At 51.5% G+C, this 16,979-nt stretch overlaps 1 protein-coding gene across 1 annotated transcript in view; it reads right to left on the bottom strand.

The window, feature by feature from the left end:
* The window catches only part of SEMA5B (semaphorin 5B), a 1,093,184-nt gene extending 1,079,431 nt beyond the window's left edge, over positions 1-13,753 (bottom strand). The window contains exon 1 of the mRNA XM_069616686.1: positions 12,939-13,753. The gene's annotated coding sequence lies outside the window, so the exon portion shown is untranslated. The remainder of the gene's footprint in view (positions 1-12,938) is intronic.
* Positions 13,754-16,979: the final 3,226 nt, after the last annotated feature.

Below are 16,979 nucleotides of genomic sequence, written 5' to 3'. Positions count from 1 at the left end.
GCCAAGTGGCCTGTCTTTAGGAACACAGCCAGCATCTGTGGATAAACAGTACTTCTGCAGAACAAAATGCCTTTAAAAGCTGCATTTGGAAACTGAAAAACCTCCCCATTAGAACTAATCGACTGAATAATATAAATGAAGTATAGTTTATAATGTTTTTTTTAAAGTCTACAAAAGAGGATGCAATGGCCTTCAACTTTAGGCTGTTAATCACTGAAGAGTCACTGAATGAAAGGTAGATGTGTGAGGGTCTGTGAATGATAAGTCAATAATGTCCTGCTGTGTATGTACTGACATTGGGCGACCGACCTATCTGCAGAGCATTCTCCTAAATTAAGATTCAGAACCATTGTGAACCCTAGACATTTCTTGGTGCAGTATAAATAAATAACATGCCATGTGCATTATCCCATAATACACGCACGATGGGTCAATGCCAGCTTTGTAGGAGTGCATTTACTCACCGAATGTGCCCACTGACATTAAAAGGGTCTCAGGAATCGCTCTGCCAGTCATCTTGGTGGACCCCGTTACCTGCGCATTGTAGATTCGCGCCTGTCATTATTGACATGAACATGCCTTTTATTGGTGACTAAAGCGTGTATCATACTTTTCAATGAAGGGCCCGTGCTGTGCCACTTCACCATGAAAGCATTTAACTGAGTAGCTTAGAAAGGTTCCATCATTGCAAGTATGAGGCCAGAATTCCCTGGATCCAGATTCTGGGAAGACTTGTCCCTCTGGAGCCTGGATCCAGGGGAGCTACACGTCCATTCCCGAGTCACTCTACAACAATGCACCTGCGTAGAGTATCTTTGCATAGCATTCAAAGACTAACTTCTGAGCTCAGAAGAGCTCTGCTGCTGTTTTTTTGTTTTGCAATTAAGAACATTAAAGTGTGATTGATGGAATGATTGATATTTTATTTCTATCGCGCTCGTACACATGTGTTTCAGAGCCCGACAAGGCAAGGGAGGGGAACAGGGGAGAACAAAACAGTGATCTTACTAGGCCCAGTGACATTGAGAACGCGCAAGTGCATGGGAGAGGGGGAGGGGAAAAGTGCATGGAAGGGGGAGAGGTGGAAAGTGCGAAGCAGAGGAGAAACAGATAAATAACAATAAATAAATAATAAAGGCAACAAACAGTGGTAATGCAGCCAGCAATTTGCAAGTGCTAAGTTTAAGGCAGCAGACAGGGTAGGTCTGATAAGTGCAGGAAGAAAAAGGGGGGGCTGTATGGGTACAGATACAGACCCCAGTGCAAGGGGTGGCCCGGAGGCAGTGCGGGAGGGTGGCAGGAGGAGCAGGTACCTGGGCCCACAGGACAGAGGGTGGCCAGGTGCATGGTGCCAAGAGAGAACAGATCAGCAGGGGAGAGGGGGAGCGAAGGCAGAAGAAAAGAGGAAGGTCTTGAGGTGCTTCTGGAACCCGAGATGGTTCTCCTCAAGTTTTAGAGTGGCAGGGAGGCTGTTCCAGAGGGAGGACCCAGCAGAAGACAGAGATCTACCCCCAGCTCGTTTCTTAGAAAAACGACTGACCCTGAGGGAGTTGAAGGTAGAGGAGCAAAGAGTTCGAGAGGGGAGGTATTTGCAGAGGGATAGCTGAAGGTATTTTAGACCCAGGCCCCAGAAAGCCTTATGGACAATGCAGAGGGTTTTGAATTTAATCATTGCATCCACTGGGAGCCAGTGGAGAGACTTCAGAGTTGGAGAGATACGATCCCAGGGCTTGAGGCCAAGGACAAGTCTCGCAGTCCTGTTGTGGATAAGTTGCAGAGGGCGGAGAGTAGAGGCAGGTAGATTTAGAAAGAGGCTGTTACAACAGTCCATTAACCTTAGATTGTTGATGAGGCATCAATGGGTGAGTAAATGGGGGTCACTGTGGTATGTGACATGTCCCTTGAAAGAGTCTTCACTTTATAACCAATACTTCAACCAGCCCCATAAACTTGCCTTCAATGGCATCTGACTTCAAATCAAAGGGCAGGCTACCCATCTTTCATTATCATTGTTCACCCCCGAGTCGAGACAGGGACTCCATGTGTAGCGCCGCGATGCCGTGGCGCTGTAAAATGAACCATAAATAAACATCTATGTGAATAACCTTGCGCGGCCGCATCTCTGGGTTGCTTTTCTGCCCGTTCTCACTCGTCTTGGCCTTAAATCAGTGTGACAGAACCCAAAACAGAGACGTGGCGCCTCGTACCTCTAGGAACTGATTTCCTCGGGGGACTGAGATGCAATTGCAGGCGCGAAGCCCCCAGGCGTGCCATCTCGCCTGCCACTTTCACCCGCCCGCACCCTGCTCCGGCAGGCCTTTGTTCAACACTGCCCCCTTATGGCGCGAAACCACACAGCCTCCCCGGCCGCTCACCTCTCATCACGAGCTGCCTTTGTTCTGAGAGGGGTCCCGATTTAAAACGGAAAGAGTAGACACCAACATCTGCTCCGCTGGAGGGGAGGGGGCCGGGGGACGTCGTGTGCTTATCTACCACTCAAACAGGAGGCGGGGGCTGCAGCCTGGGGGCATTTCTAATGGACTCTGTGTTGTCTACAATCCTGGCACGTGCATGGCGCACGGCATTGCGCTAGCATACAGGCTACGCTATTAAAACTGACATATGTTTAATTATCACCAAACTCAGCCTTTCATCCTTCCGAGGTCGATAAAGGAGCACCACACACCGTGGGTAATAATAAGCAGCGCACTGATGCCCGAGGGTTCGTAGCGCTATATACATAAAATAACAAATCACACTAGCTCTGATCAGTCCAAACATCACGCCCACGTGCTGCCACCGCACCCGTCCCGGATCAAAAGCACACAGGGAGCAAGAGCATATTCTCAGCGAGTTGAAAAAAATACGTTTTTGAACACATAAAAGTCGTTCTGTGTTCCAAAAAGTAAAACAAACAAAAAAGAAGAAGAGGGTGAAGCTATGCTCTGGCTCCCTGTGTGCTGGAGGCGCGCGAATCACTAGCAAACAGTGACACTGCAGGAAGGGTGAGCGCGCTGTGGGAGGGGAGGTCACCACAAAGGCGACTCATTCAGAGCGGCCAATGCACACGTCGCGAGAGATTCAAGAAACAGGCCTCTGGGAGTCCTTTGTCGCGGCCCATTGGCTCGTTCAAAAGGTTTGCCAAGCTCACACTCTTACACGTGAAGCCCATGCAGCTTAAAAGGGCGCACTGTGATGGCAGCGTTTAGCAAAATAATAATTTCTATCAACACAGTTCTTCTTGTAGCGCTTTATTGAACGCTGGAAATATGTGGCACTCGTTTCACTCGTCAGAGACATTCCAAAGGGTGAAGGGGGGATATATTGGTTCTGTCTGTGTTATTGTTCAGCTCTGCCGGCAGGCACAAATGGCGCTAAACCTAATTAAAAGGAGCCCTGGAGACGGCCCCTCCCCCCTCCCCCACGCAGGCTAACGTTCGCCAGACACAAAGGAGAGGTGCGCGGCGCAGGGTCCGGGCAGACGGGCGCACCGGGATTACAGCGCAGGCAGCAGGAAACGCCCACTTCCGGCCGAGCCCACCCATCCAGCTGCGCGTCAGCAGCCGGAGTGACAGGCCCACCTTGCAGGCAGAGGGCAGGCGGCGAGCTGCTCAGCTTCCCCCAGACAGCCGCCGCCTGGGGTGGGGATTTAGGTGAAGATCCATGCGGGCTTCTCACCTGCCCCGTCTCATTCCTCAGGGGTCACGCGAAGTCAGCTCTGCTGATGCCACAGAAATAACACTGGAGAGGAGGTGGGCCGTGACCCCAGGGCTGCCTGCCGCCCTAGACGGCTGCGGGGTGGGGATAGCTTCCCCACAGTCTGATTGACAGGCTTGACACACGCAGGGACGGGCGTATGGGACTTCACACTTCTACAATGACATGTTACATGTACAAGGGAAAGTGATTACACAAATGCCTCCTCTATTCAGTGTGCGCTGGGCACATCTGGTGGACGTCGACCTTTTAAAAATGCATGCAAAACCTTTAGTTTTTTAAATACGGATTAATAATGGGGCTGCTTGGGACAGTTGATGTGCTGTCATTTAGATCGATTATGGACCTGAGACCAACGGAGATATGGGGTACCACGATTTTCAATGTAACGTGCATTTTATATAGAGGAACTATTTCTTGTACTTTTTTTAAAAAAAATGTCAAGCTGTTATAGCACAAGAAGCCAATGGTTATCTGATGAATGAACTTAAATTTATAGGAACTTGCGAATACAATTGTATGACCTATAGGAATTGGAATGTTTTATTCTTTTTGTAAAAATTGCTAATTACAATTAAAATAAAAATAAAAATAGCATACGACAGTTAAGGGTTTTCTTTGAAATTGAAGAGAATTTATTTTAATGTATATATGGAAAGCCTTAAGACAAATCAAGATTTGAATGGAACGGAATAGCAGGATTCGCCCAGGATCACGGATGTGGTATAGTTGGAAAGCTGGGATTACTCTTTGAGTGCCTGGGTTGCACAGCCAGAAACCGAGCCACTGGACCACGTCTCTTCTACTAATTAAGTAGATATTGTTCGGAATCGGAGACATACCAGATCCCTTTAAAACAGTACTTTTAAAGGCAACCACTTTGGATTTTGCAGCAGGCTGCTTCCCTGGTCCCAGTGCTGCGGCATTTCCCTCCTGTGCACCAGCGTGCTACACAGTCGGCAGTGAGAGAGGACTGCATTGCCGCTGCACTCCCCCTGGCCATCTTTTCACTCCTGTTGCTACTGGCAGCAGGGCTGGGGAATCGGGTAAGCATGGCTTCTCTGCACCCCCGGTAGCCACTTGCCCAGGCTTCCCCCCCGTCCACCTCAAGTGTCCAGTTATTATAGCAGTGGGACAGCACCCAGTGCATGCATGCTGGTGTGGGGCCTTCCACACTGGTGGCCCACAGGGAGGCAAGCCACAGGGGATAGGAGCCTTGTGACTAACCCTCCCGCTCTGTGAGGCCCCTCTTTCTCCCTCTGCCAACTTCCCTTTGAGGAAACCCGCTGTGCTACATGCAGCGTTCAGGGACGCATCTGGCAATGCTAGCATGCTACATAGCACATATCTGCCTAATAGCAAAACAGAAGAAATCAAGGCTTGGAACTGCTAGTGCAGTCACAGGGAGGCGGGTCGAATATCAGGAAACGGGAGCCCAGCTGCGGATGCACCCCCCCCCTGTCCAGTATTCCCTGCCCTAGCAAGTCTTGCCCTTAACACCCTATCCTTCTAATATTAGCCATTACATTTTCCCATATCAATGCACCGCCTTGCTGTAATGATGATTTATTTATATAGCGCTTTCACCAAAGCGCTGCGAACACAACATATTTACATACAATTATCCCCCAACCGAAGTTGGTACTCATTTATCGCCCTCGGAAGGATGAAAGGCTGAGTTGGCCTTGCCGGGATTCGAACCTGCAACCTACAGATCATACACACGCACAGCTGAGCTATCTTAGCTTATACAATGGTTCTTTGCTCCCCAGCAAGGTGTGTGTTATATAAAAGAAGACCATTCATTCATTGTATGCCTCCGGCCCCTCTATCAGGCCACCCAGGAGTCAAAATTAAGAATGATGTCTACAGCCAACCCGGGCCCTTTCTTAATCCTATGGATGGCCCTACAGCAGTCGCCAGATGTTCTGAGCCAGTGCAACAGCCAGAGGTGTTGCTGGGAGACCTGAGGGGGCTATAGCCCCGGGTCCTTTGGTTGTAGCCCAGGATAGAAGCTCAGCAGCTACAACCAAAAGGCTCGCTAGCCCCGAGTCCCGACCATCCCTTTAGCATAGCCCAAGATCTTTTCCAGACCTAGCAACACCCCGGGCAACAGCAGCAACAAGCGGGGAAACCTGCACTAGGCATAGTGTTTAAGGTCAAAGAGAGCATGCTCTCCTCTAATGTCAGAACATTATACTGGCTCTTATAATGACATGCATGTCCAAAGCATATGCCATGGTTTCATCGACATACATTACTAAGTGGCAAGTTACTTCGCGGTTGGTGTCAGCATATGGGGGAAATAGTTATATTAAGGGGGTGGGGCATGGGGACGGGCTGTAATCTGAGTATAGGGGCCCTCCCATTAACTAAAGAAAAAACAATGACAAAATCTACTATGAAGTAACTTGCCACTTTGTAATCACGTCGAACTGTAAAAGGTTAGCCAACTTGGCAATAGGGATATCAGGGAGGATAGCTCAGCGGCAACATGCTCGCCTTGGAAACAAGACGACACGAAGCAACACTGATTCGATCCCCGGGTCCGCGCTTAGAAACCTCTGGGTATTAAGCGTGTTATAAATACGCAACAAAGACATATTCCTGTAACCGCGCCTCGATGCCCCCGGGCTGTGTGAGCACTTTAAAAATGCAAATAAATAAATAAATAGAAACTGGTCTCAATGCTGGCGTATCACATCCTTTTCTTTACAATAAAACACAACGCAAATGACTTTATTAGTATGCCAATCCAAATACACTGCACCCATGACATTTGTAAACAAATACTCAAGATCCAATCCTTAACACCAAGCGGGTCGATGACATATCTACAGTGATGCCATCAGCCAGTCCTGGCTTTATAAAAGCACCTGGTATTCTAGCACTGGTAGACTTATGCATAGAAACACACGCCCGGGAAAGCAAAGTGCAAGTGGCTGAAAAGCTTGGACTAGATGCAAGTGTCAAACGTGACATGCAGCCACTTGCCAGTTATGCACTAGCACTCGCGCCAACCCCTGACTCCTCTCAGCCCCCATCCACACGCCTGACCTCATGAGTTGCTCTCTACCAGAGCCTGGCAAGCCCTGCTAAGCCTTATCATGGCCAAACGCACACACGCATTCTAATCTTACTCCATGACCTCCAACACTCTGAACTTCGGTCCCCCAGGACGTTCCCACCACCTGCACAGTAAGACTATAATAATGGTACAAGGCGCTATACAAATGACATCTACAATGCAATGCAAAACATGTCTGTACACACGCACACACACGCCTGGGTAAACATTTACTAGAGGAGTTTAATAATTAAGTCTATTAGGCAAAGTTTCTACAAATGCATTTCCCCCCCACTAGAGGATATTCACCCAGATCTCCAAACAGAAACAGGTGGCAGCAGACATGAAGCAACATGATCAGCTTTCATGCCCGTGCACATGCAAAAGAACTGCTACGATGTAACTGCCCATGCCAGGAGGCATGGATGCAGGCCACTAATGTGACTCACCCCAAAGGGCATGTTTTCCTTCTATGCCAGCTAGTAAAGGACTTTGCTGCACAAGTGTGTGCTAATGTGCCACCTTCAGTCAGTGCCTACTAAAGCGTGCCCAGCAGAGGGTCTGTATGGCCACTTTCATCCTGCCATCACTGGCCCCTAGGAATGAGTCATCTGTAAGACTACCCTATGATAGTGCCATCTCTAAAGGTGCCATTTCAGGGTTGCCTTGCGCCATATCAGCTGACTTTATAGTCAATGTCTGCCATTAACTACCCTATAATATTGCCCCACTCCTGCCATCCTGCCATCATCTGCCTCTAGCAGTGTGTGTGCCCTAATTAATACCTATCATTAATGGCTCTTTAATGCTGTAGACCCATAGTTTATTACTTTGCCCAGTTAGGCAGTGGAACAACTTTGCTGAAAAGGTTGAGGGGGGGGGCATGAGATCTAAATGAAAGGGGCCCCTGCCAAATGAGTGGGACAAAATGGTGTGCCACAAAATCTGGGGGATACAAATACCCTTGCCCCCCCCCCCATAATATTACACACATGCAGTTAGGCCGTAATGGTATCCTCTTTCAACAAATTCCAGCCATCACAGGTACCCTTATATTGTGCCTGCTGAACCCTCTCCCTATAGGGTCATAATAGTGCCCCATTCCCAGCCATTGGGCTTCATTGCGAGTATGCCAGTCTGGAAAAAGGGTGCCGGTAACGATGTGTTTTCTGGATCGGCATACTCTGAGTCTACCGGTATGAGCAGGGAACTACCGGCAGGCCTGACAACAGTGCCACTGGTTCTCACTCCCATGGTGTCCAATCGGACGGACTCCATGGGAATGGGAATTTACCGTTACTCTGCCGCCCGGGGATATCGGGTAGTGGAAACGATAAGCCGAGGTTGCTGATAAGCCAAAGGTACTACCGCCAGCTTACCGGCAACTTTGTGATGCCCCCCATTGACTCCCTAAAAGTGCCCATTAACACTGCACCGTCTGTGATAAATTCCTTCCATTCCTTATACTTGAATTCATGGCAACGCTGTGCCGTAAGTCTGTACCCTGTTATACCTTCCATCACCTTTCCCTAATACTGTGCCCTCAATCCCTGGAATCACAAGCCCATAAAAATAAGCCAACTCATTCTCAACACTGCACGTACCTTTAACACAGTGTCCGCGATTGGCTTATTCCACCCCATTCTGCATGCACATTCTCTACGTGTTATCCAGTCCCTACCGTCAATACTTTTCTAATACTGTCCGCTCTGGCCTCTTCCGTTACCTGCCTCTTGATACTGTACCCTCTTGCCCCGACAATCACCTCTGTCTATACTGTACCCACCACTCTCTTCCATCATACCTCCCCCATAGGTACACTACAGACCCTTCTATCACCTCTATCTCCAGACTGTACTGTCTGGCCAATTCCATATACCCTCTCCCGCCGATACTGTACCCTCACGGTCTATTCCATCACCCCTTTCCTGATACTGTACCTTCTGCCCCTTCTGGCCCCTCTCTCCAAATACAGTACCCACCAGTCCATTCCATTCCCCTCTCCCAATACTGTACCCTCTGGTCCATTCCATCACCTCTCTCCCAACATCCATCATCTCTCTCCCAATACTGAATACTCCGGACCATTCCATCACCTCTCTCCCAATACTGTACCCTCTGGTCTATTCCATTTGCTCTCTACCAATGCTGCACCCTCTGGTCCATTCCATCACCTCTCTCCAAATGTTGCACCCTCTGGTCCATTCCATCACCTCTCTCCCAATACTGTACTCTACTCTCTGGTCTATTCCATTGCCTCTCTCCCAGTGCTGTACCCTCTGGTCCATTCCATCACCTCTCTCCTAATAGTGCACCTTCTGGTCCATTCCATCACCTCTCTCCCAATGCTGAAACCTCTGGTCCATTCCATCACCTCTCTCCCAATACTGCACCCTCTGGTCCATTTCATCACCTCTCTCCCAGTACTGTACCCTCTGGTCCATTCCACCAGGTCTCTCCCAATACTGAACTCTCTGGTCCATTCCATCGCCTCTCTCCCAATACTGCACCCTCTGGTCCATTCCATCACCTCTCTCCCAGTGATGTATCCTCTGGTCCATGCCATCACTTCTCTCCCAATACTGCACCCTCTGGTCCAGTAAATCACCTCTCTCCCAGTGCTGTACCCTCTGGTCCATTCCATCACCTCTGTCCCAGTGACGTACCCTCTGGTCCATGCCATCACTTCTCTCCCAATACTGCACCATCTGGTCCATTCCATCACTTCTCTCCCAATACTGCAACCTCTGGTCCATTCCATCACCTCTCCCAGTGATGTACCCCCTGGTCCATGCCATCACTTCTCTCCCAATACTGCACCCTCTGGTCCATTCCATCACCTCTCTCCCAGTGCTGTACCCCCTGGTCCATTCCATCACCTCTGTCCCAGTGCTGCACGCTCTGGTCCATTCCATCACGTTTCAACCAATGATGTACCCTCTGGTCCATTATATCAACTATCTCCCAATACTGCACCCTCTGGTCCAATCCATCACCTCTCACCCAACGATGTACCCTCTGGTCCATTCCATCACCGCTCTCCCAATACGGCACCCTCTGTTACATTCCATCACCTCTACCCCAATGCTGCACCCTCTGGTCCATTCCATCACCCCTCTCCTCTCCCAATGCTGCACCCTCTGGTCCATTCCATCACCTCTCGCCCAATACTGCACCCTCTGGTTCATTCCATCACCTCTCTCCCAATGCTGCACCCTCTGGTCCATTCCATCACCTCTCGCCCAATACTGCACCCTCTGGTTCATTCCATCACCTCTCTCCCAATGCTGCACCCTCTGGTCCATTCCATCACCTCTCCCCTAATGCTGCGCCCTCTCATCCATTCCATCACCACTCTCCGAATGCTGCACCCTCTGGTCCATTCCATCACCTCTCCCCCAATGCTGCACCCTCTGGTCCATTCCATCACCTCCCTCCCAATGCTGCACCCTCTCGTCCATTCCATCATATCTCTCCAAATGCTGCACCCTCTGGTCCATTCCATCACCTCTCTCCCAATGCCCCCTCCCACGCCCGGCCATTCCTTCACCCCCTCCTGATAGTGTACCCTTTGGTCACTTCTAACACGCCTTTCCTGATAACGTACCCTCTGGTCTTTTCCATCACCCTCTCCCGATAGTGCAGGATCCCAGCCGCCCCCCCCCCCTTATTGTGTGTGGTATTTATATAGTGCCATTCTTGCCAGAAGGGGCGAATACATGGGGAGAAGGACAAGGGGATCAGGGGGGAGTTCATCAGAAGGTCAAAGGGCGACGATGCGTTCCTCCAAGGGCTGAGTGTTCAGTTACTTCCGGGAGTGCAGAGGCCATAACCCATGCGTATTCCTGCCTGTCTCGGTCGCCAAATCATAGCGCCTCGCTCCCCCAAGCACCTACACCCCTTGTCTACAGGCTCGTTTGGGCGGAAGAGCCGCGCACACCCCCTCGCCTGGCGGCGCGGCCTATGTTTGCCCTCCATCATTCCTCGCTGTCAGCCACTAATTGAACCCGCAGAGGGTCCAGATGTGACCCCTCCGGGGCCACAACTCAGTGCGGTGTCAAAAGACAACACACAGAGGCGGGAGGGAGAGTTCTCACATTGAACCCCGCTCCCCCCATTGGGTTCACCCATTACCATCGTGGCAAAAGGGTACCCCCCTCCAGAACCCCTCGAAAACCTCACGATAAAGCAGGGGGGGAGGGGATAGAACAGTGCCTGGACTTCCCCGCGAGGCGAATGTAAATGAAGCAGCCAGCTGCGCTGCACATCTGTATGCCGGCAGCCACATGCCGCCTGCGAGTTCACAAACACACACGAGAAAGCGCTCTCGGAAAAGTTCCGCTTCCCTCGGCGCGCGCCACTGCTCGTGTCACCAGAAGCACACGGCGATGGGTGCGCACGCTCTACCCTTCCCTGGAACACCCTCGCATTATCCGGCACGCCCGGTTTCGGGGTGCATACTTCGCCGGTGGCCCGTGGGCCGGGGCTCTGCGCGGGGCCTCTCGGAGCCTTCTCGGCGCGTTTGATCTTCCCCGGGACGTGAGCGGAGACTTAATGGGCCAGCGACCACCACAAAGACGGCGCATTACCATCTGAAAAAAAAATAAGAATGGATGCCCCCCTCTCGTCTCCATCTCCATAAGGGGGTGGGGGAGGGGGAGATGACATCCTCTAAATTCACATCAATCTTAGATCCGAGGCTTTCTGCGGCCAATGCCACTAGGACCGATGGTGGAGTGGTGGGGGGTTGGGGGGGGTGCAAGGCAGGCTAAGGGCAGCGTCGCATTCTGTTTTGTACTTTTATTCGCAGGAGTGAGTGCTGATGGTGCCGGTGTGTTTTGCATAATTGCACATGTTATAAATATAATGACCTGGGTACAAAATAAAATACCACCGAGCAGTCCCCACTATTGGAAGTTACATGTCTAACTAGAAAGTAGCTACTTGCTTTAGGCTTCTTGTTATGCCTGTACCTCCCAGTGCCTCCACTGGCCATTCTATTACGGGTCGGACTGGCCTGTATGGGGCTTTGCCCAAAGTGCTAGCCACACACGCCAGTGTAGGCCGGGTCCCCCTCGCCCCCTCCCAAAGTGGGCCCGTTTGACGTGTCACCTCACAGTTCAGCGATTCGTTTTGGCCAGTGTTGCTGAAAACAAAGTCTTTAAAATGCAAAATGTTAAACGCATATACCCCAAAAAAACTCCCTCTTGACACTGCTTACACAGTCTGTCACAAAAGAAATGAATTGCCACTTGCGACTGGAGGGCACTTTTTCCCCGGCTGCCAGAGCCAGTGTGATGCCTCGGGCCGATCCTGGCCGATCGAAGGGTGCGGGGAGAGGTGGGGCGTGGGGGGCCGGCTAGGTCTAGTTACATGTTGTCTAAATTCCTAGTATTCCCTTATGTGGGAGTGACCCCCCCGCCTGTTTGCTCTTCGGCTGCAGAACGCATGTAAAGGTGTGTGTGGGGGGGGGGGGGGGAGGAGGGGCTTCCTCGGCAGCTGTCAGGAATGTACCATGGCCTCCTCGTATTTACCCCCTTCCATTGCCCAGGTGGATTTCACAATCGGGCACGGGTGTTTTGGAAAACCTTTATTCCTGTTCGATTCGCAGTTTGAGAGAACCGACCTGTCAAAAAGTCAAGACTGTATTTGGGGGGAGAAAGAGAGTGCGACAGCTGTGGTAAAAAACAAAACAAACAAAAAACGCCCGATTTACAGAGCATGGGACTAAACCATCACTTTTAGAAACACTTCGCTATGCAATACGCAGAGCGCCCCCACGCCCCCCGGCTTCATCGAACGCCCCCCCCCCCCCACACACATTCCCGCACCAATCGCATACTTTACAGACACCCCAACTTTACAGGCCCCTGCCTGCACCCGCAGGCGTTATATCACCCCACGGCCAACGCCGCAGTTACCGCCACCTCGCATACAGCGCACAGCACGGAAGGTGTGTATGACAGGAGAGTGGGTGCGGCATCGCTGCACCCCCTAGAAATACCATTCAGGCGGCCCACTGATCAGCTAGGACACCCAAAGCGCCCATGTAACTCATCCTGCGGGGGTGGTGCGGTGGGCTGCCCTCCCCCCAGACAGGGAGCAGAGAAGGGACACACATACACACGGGGAGCGTGCAGCGGAGGGAACTTACAGTTTGGGGGCGAGTTCTCACGGCCACATTTTCCTCAGATCCTATCAGAAGGTATAACCCAATCCGTCTCCAAGGCGCGTGGGGCGCGAAATGTTGCCTGCTGCCGGGGCGAGATGTTCCGCTCCACAACTGAGGATGTCCCGCTGCAGAATAGGCGCCTTCCCCGCAAGGCTCAACGCCTGCAATCCGCGCGTATCCCGGCGCGGAACAGAGGGCGCCCGCTGCAGAACAGGCAGTTTACCCCCCGGCAGGCTGAAAGGTGTCCAGTCGCAGTACAGAGGGCGCCCCGCTTCAGGATGGGTGCAGTTCCGCCGTGGAATGGAGGGTCCCCCGCTGCACAGTAGGCGCTGCCCCACTGCAGGCTGGAAGGCACCCCACTTGCTAACTAACCTCTCCGGCTGCACGCGATAGCAAGTGCCGTGGCAGAGTTGACGCGCTCCTGCTTCATTCACATTAGAGCCCGCGCCCGCACAGTGTCCAGTTACAGAACAGATAGTGGCCCGCTACAGAGTGCCCGCCTGCAGGAGCCAGCGCTGCCTACTCCAGAATAAGGGGCGTCCTGTGGCACCATGAGGATGTCCCGCAGCTGGGGTGGAAGGTGTCCTGCTGTGGGGGGGGGGGCAGTGCTGCTGCCCCGTTGCCAGCGCCGAGGTTTCACGCTGGGGAGCAGAGGGGGGGGGGGGGGCGCTTCACCTCGGCTCTGATCAGTGTCCCCCCATGGTAGCAGCCCTGACCTGCTTCGGGAGTTTGGGATCCAGTCCGCTGGTTTCAGCAGCACCGTCTGCAGACACGCCCCGTCCAGGATAAGCCCCGCCCAGCTGAGCGCCAGCTCCTCCCACAATTTCCAAGCACCGCCCTCACACAACCCCATCTCTGCTCCTGGAAGGCTTGCGGTAGCGGCTCCTCCTCCCAGCCCACCACCTCCCCCGAGCCCCCTTCCCACGCTAGCGATGACCACTCCTTCAGCTCCCTGCACCCAAAAGACCCTTGAAACGCAGTACCCCGCAACATCACTCGATCCACAAACTGTTCTCCAACCAACCCACTCCTGACTCTTCTGGCTAGTTTGAGCGGCCACCCCATCACCTACTTTCCTTGCACTGTCACATGCACTCTACACCCTTCTGCAGCACAGATTGCTCCCCATTTCTCCTCCTGGGAGCCCCCTCACCATGATCAGTCTCTCCCCCCCCCCACACCTCCACCTGCCAGCCCCTGACTCAGGGTGTCCAAGCCCCGCCTTCTCCTGGCTGTCCAGTACCACCGCCCCTCCCCCATTGCACAAGCCCCGCCTCATTCACCTAGCAGCTTCAGCCCCGCCTCCAACTCATGGCACAAGGCACCCCTCTCTCATTACTGGCTGCCCAAACCCCACCTCCTCAGGCTCCTGGCTGCCCACCGCCCCCCTTGGCAGCATCAGTCCCACCCCCTTCATCTTTCATCAGCCCTCCTTACATGCTCCCCAGTGCCCAAATCCCACCTCCTCCGGCCAGCGCCAGCCCCCAGCCCTTCATCTGAGAGCAGCCATCCTCACTGGCTGCCTAAGCCCCCGCCCTCTCCCACCTGGCTGTCCAGCACGTTTCCTCGCGGTATCACCCCATTTAATCATGACCCACCCAGCTTCTTGCCCCTGGTAATACCTGGGCAGGCCGTTAGACAGCGCCCCCTCCACGTTGCCCACACCCGCCATTTGGATTCTGTCTTGGGCTGCCCCTCCTAAGCCGACTCAATCAATGCCACCCCTTCTCCACGTGTCTCCTTAGAGAGGAGGAAAGAAAATTGCAATTTGAAAACGGACAGTTTGAGTTTAGAATTTGCGATTGCTCATTTGCCAAACTATTATGCTCGAAGCATTTGCAAAGTTTAAACGCCCACCATTGGTTGTTTATTGCCAACATAATACCGCCAAAATGGAAAAAGTTGTGAAAGGGGACTTTCTTCGTAAGAAAGTATTCACAATTCACCATTAACATGCGTGAGGTTAACGGCGTTCAAACCATGACAATCATAAACGTATTTACAACAAGGCCCACTATGCCCGCCTGGGGCAGCAGATTACCAGATGAGTAGTATTGTATTGCAGGCCTTTTTCCATTTACTGGTTGTAATTTGTTTAATATAAATTAAATGTTGTTTCTCCGAGTCTGGCTCATCCCCAACAATGTGAGTAATTTTGAGCTGTTAGCAGTCATTCCACTCTGACAGCTATATGTGCTTGGTTACTATGCTATGCGCAGACTTGGTGAAGTAGGCCCAATGTTGTGCACATGTTGTGGTTAGGTTGGCAGTCACACAATTCTTTGTGAATAGCTGTGTGTAGGGGTGGTGGAGGCCCTGGTATGTTTGTGGATTCTGCTAATTGCGACCTGTTTTTGTGAACGGGTGTTTTATGGTGTGGGGGAGTTGGGGTGAAGTGCCGCTACCTATGTATGTTACGTTTGTGCATAATCCTAGCTGCCCACATGGTCGCATGCATGGATCCATAGTGTTGTGCTGGGTGTGGGCAAGGGTGGACTGTTGTGTGCATGGCCAAAGGTGTGCTGGGTGCACCTCAGGATGTTTGTGGATGCTAAAATAGTGTATCCGTTAGCAGAAGTTTATGGTGGAGGGGCTTGGGAAGCAAAGGCACGTGCACTGAGAGTGTTTAACAGTAATTCTGGAGTGGTGTACAGAAATGATAGTGTGCAATGTAGAGGGTCAGTATGTGATTGGTGCATGCGTGCGTGAAAATCTCACAGCAGCCAATAAGGCAGTGTTAGAAAAATGCCAGTGCAAAGGGAAGAAGTATTGTGTCTGCTTTACTGGGGCGTGGCCCGCGCCGCAGGTGGGAAAGCACACGTGCCACATCCTGCCCTTCTGAGCATGGAGCCTTAGCAAATGGAACTGTGGGGATTCTCCAATGAGGTGTGGAGGGTGTGGTTCACAGGAAGGGGCGGTGACATATTTACCCAAACTTCAATGCAGTGACATTGGCAGAGATGGATAGACTCCGAGTTCTGATAGTGGGCAATACCTTTGTGCGTGACCTGCACAGGTATGCCGTGGAAAGAGGCTTTGATGCTGACTTTCAATTGGAAGGAGTGCAGGCTTTTTGGAGCACATTGTAAGAGTGGGGTTTCGGGTGCATGGATTTCCTTTGCAAATGTGTGGCCTCTGTTGGTACTGTTGATGTGGTGGTCGTACATTTTGGAGCATTCCATTTGGGGTACATGTCGTGCTCACGTTTAATCGTTTAAAAGTTGATGACAGCAGTGATGCATATGTTTCCCACAACAAACGTGATTTTCTCTTCGATAAGACCACGAGGAGCATGGGACCATGCCGGTGTAATTTGTCCACAGCCAGAGGTCGGGAGAAGTTGGACAAACAGAAGCATGTGTGACTTTATGTGCCATGCTGGGATGTTCTGTGCCGACTATGAAAGCATTAATAACCAGCACGATTTCCAGTGGTTTGAAGGAAATGGTATTTTTTTACCTCCATTGGCAATGGTGTTTTGTTTGCCACTCTGCACGAAGAGTTGCAGAGGATCCTGTAGAAATGTAAGAGAAGTGTTCAGCTTCACTCAAGATAAATGTCAGGAGGAGAAGCTAAGACACAGTCAGCAAAAGAGAAAACACAAAAAAAATGTGTGCACGCACGTACATAACAAAAACACGACAAAACCCACCCCAGAAAATAAGTGTTTTTTAGAGACAGTACTAAAAGCACAATCCTTGCCCTGTTTTGCATTGGGTGATGCCTTTGTGATAGATATGCACAAGTATGCCCAGGAAAGAAACTTTCATGGCAATTTCCGTTTGGAAGCAGTGGACGCATTGTGGTGCGCTGTCGATAACCTCAGTTTAGCCGATATGCATGCACTTTACAGACAACTGCACAATTCCACTACTGTGCATGTTGTCGTCAGGCACCGTGGCGGGTTGCAATTGGGTTATGTGTCTTGTTTATGTTTGCTCCATCGACTGAAAGGCTTTTTCCCACTGCCTAGGTGGTTTTGTCCGCCATACCATCAACAACAGTATGGACCACTCACATTGG

The sequence above is a fragment of the Ambystoma mexicanum genome, chromosome 9, assembly GCF_040938575.1.
Source record: "Ambystoma mexicanum isolate Mex_15411 chromosome 9, UKY_AmexF1_1, whole genome shotgun sequence".
Classification (NCBI taxonomy): domain Eukaryota; kingdom Metazoa; phylum Chordata; class Amphibia; order Caudata; family Ambystomatidae; genus Ambystoma; species Ambystoma mexicanum.
The sequence above is the reverse complement of the archived record's forward strand: the minus strand, read 5'-3'. Positions and strand labels throughout refer to the sequence as shown.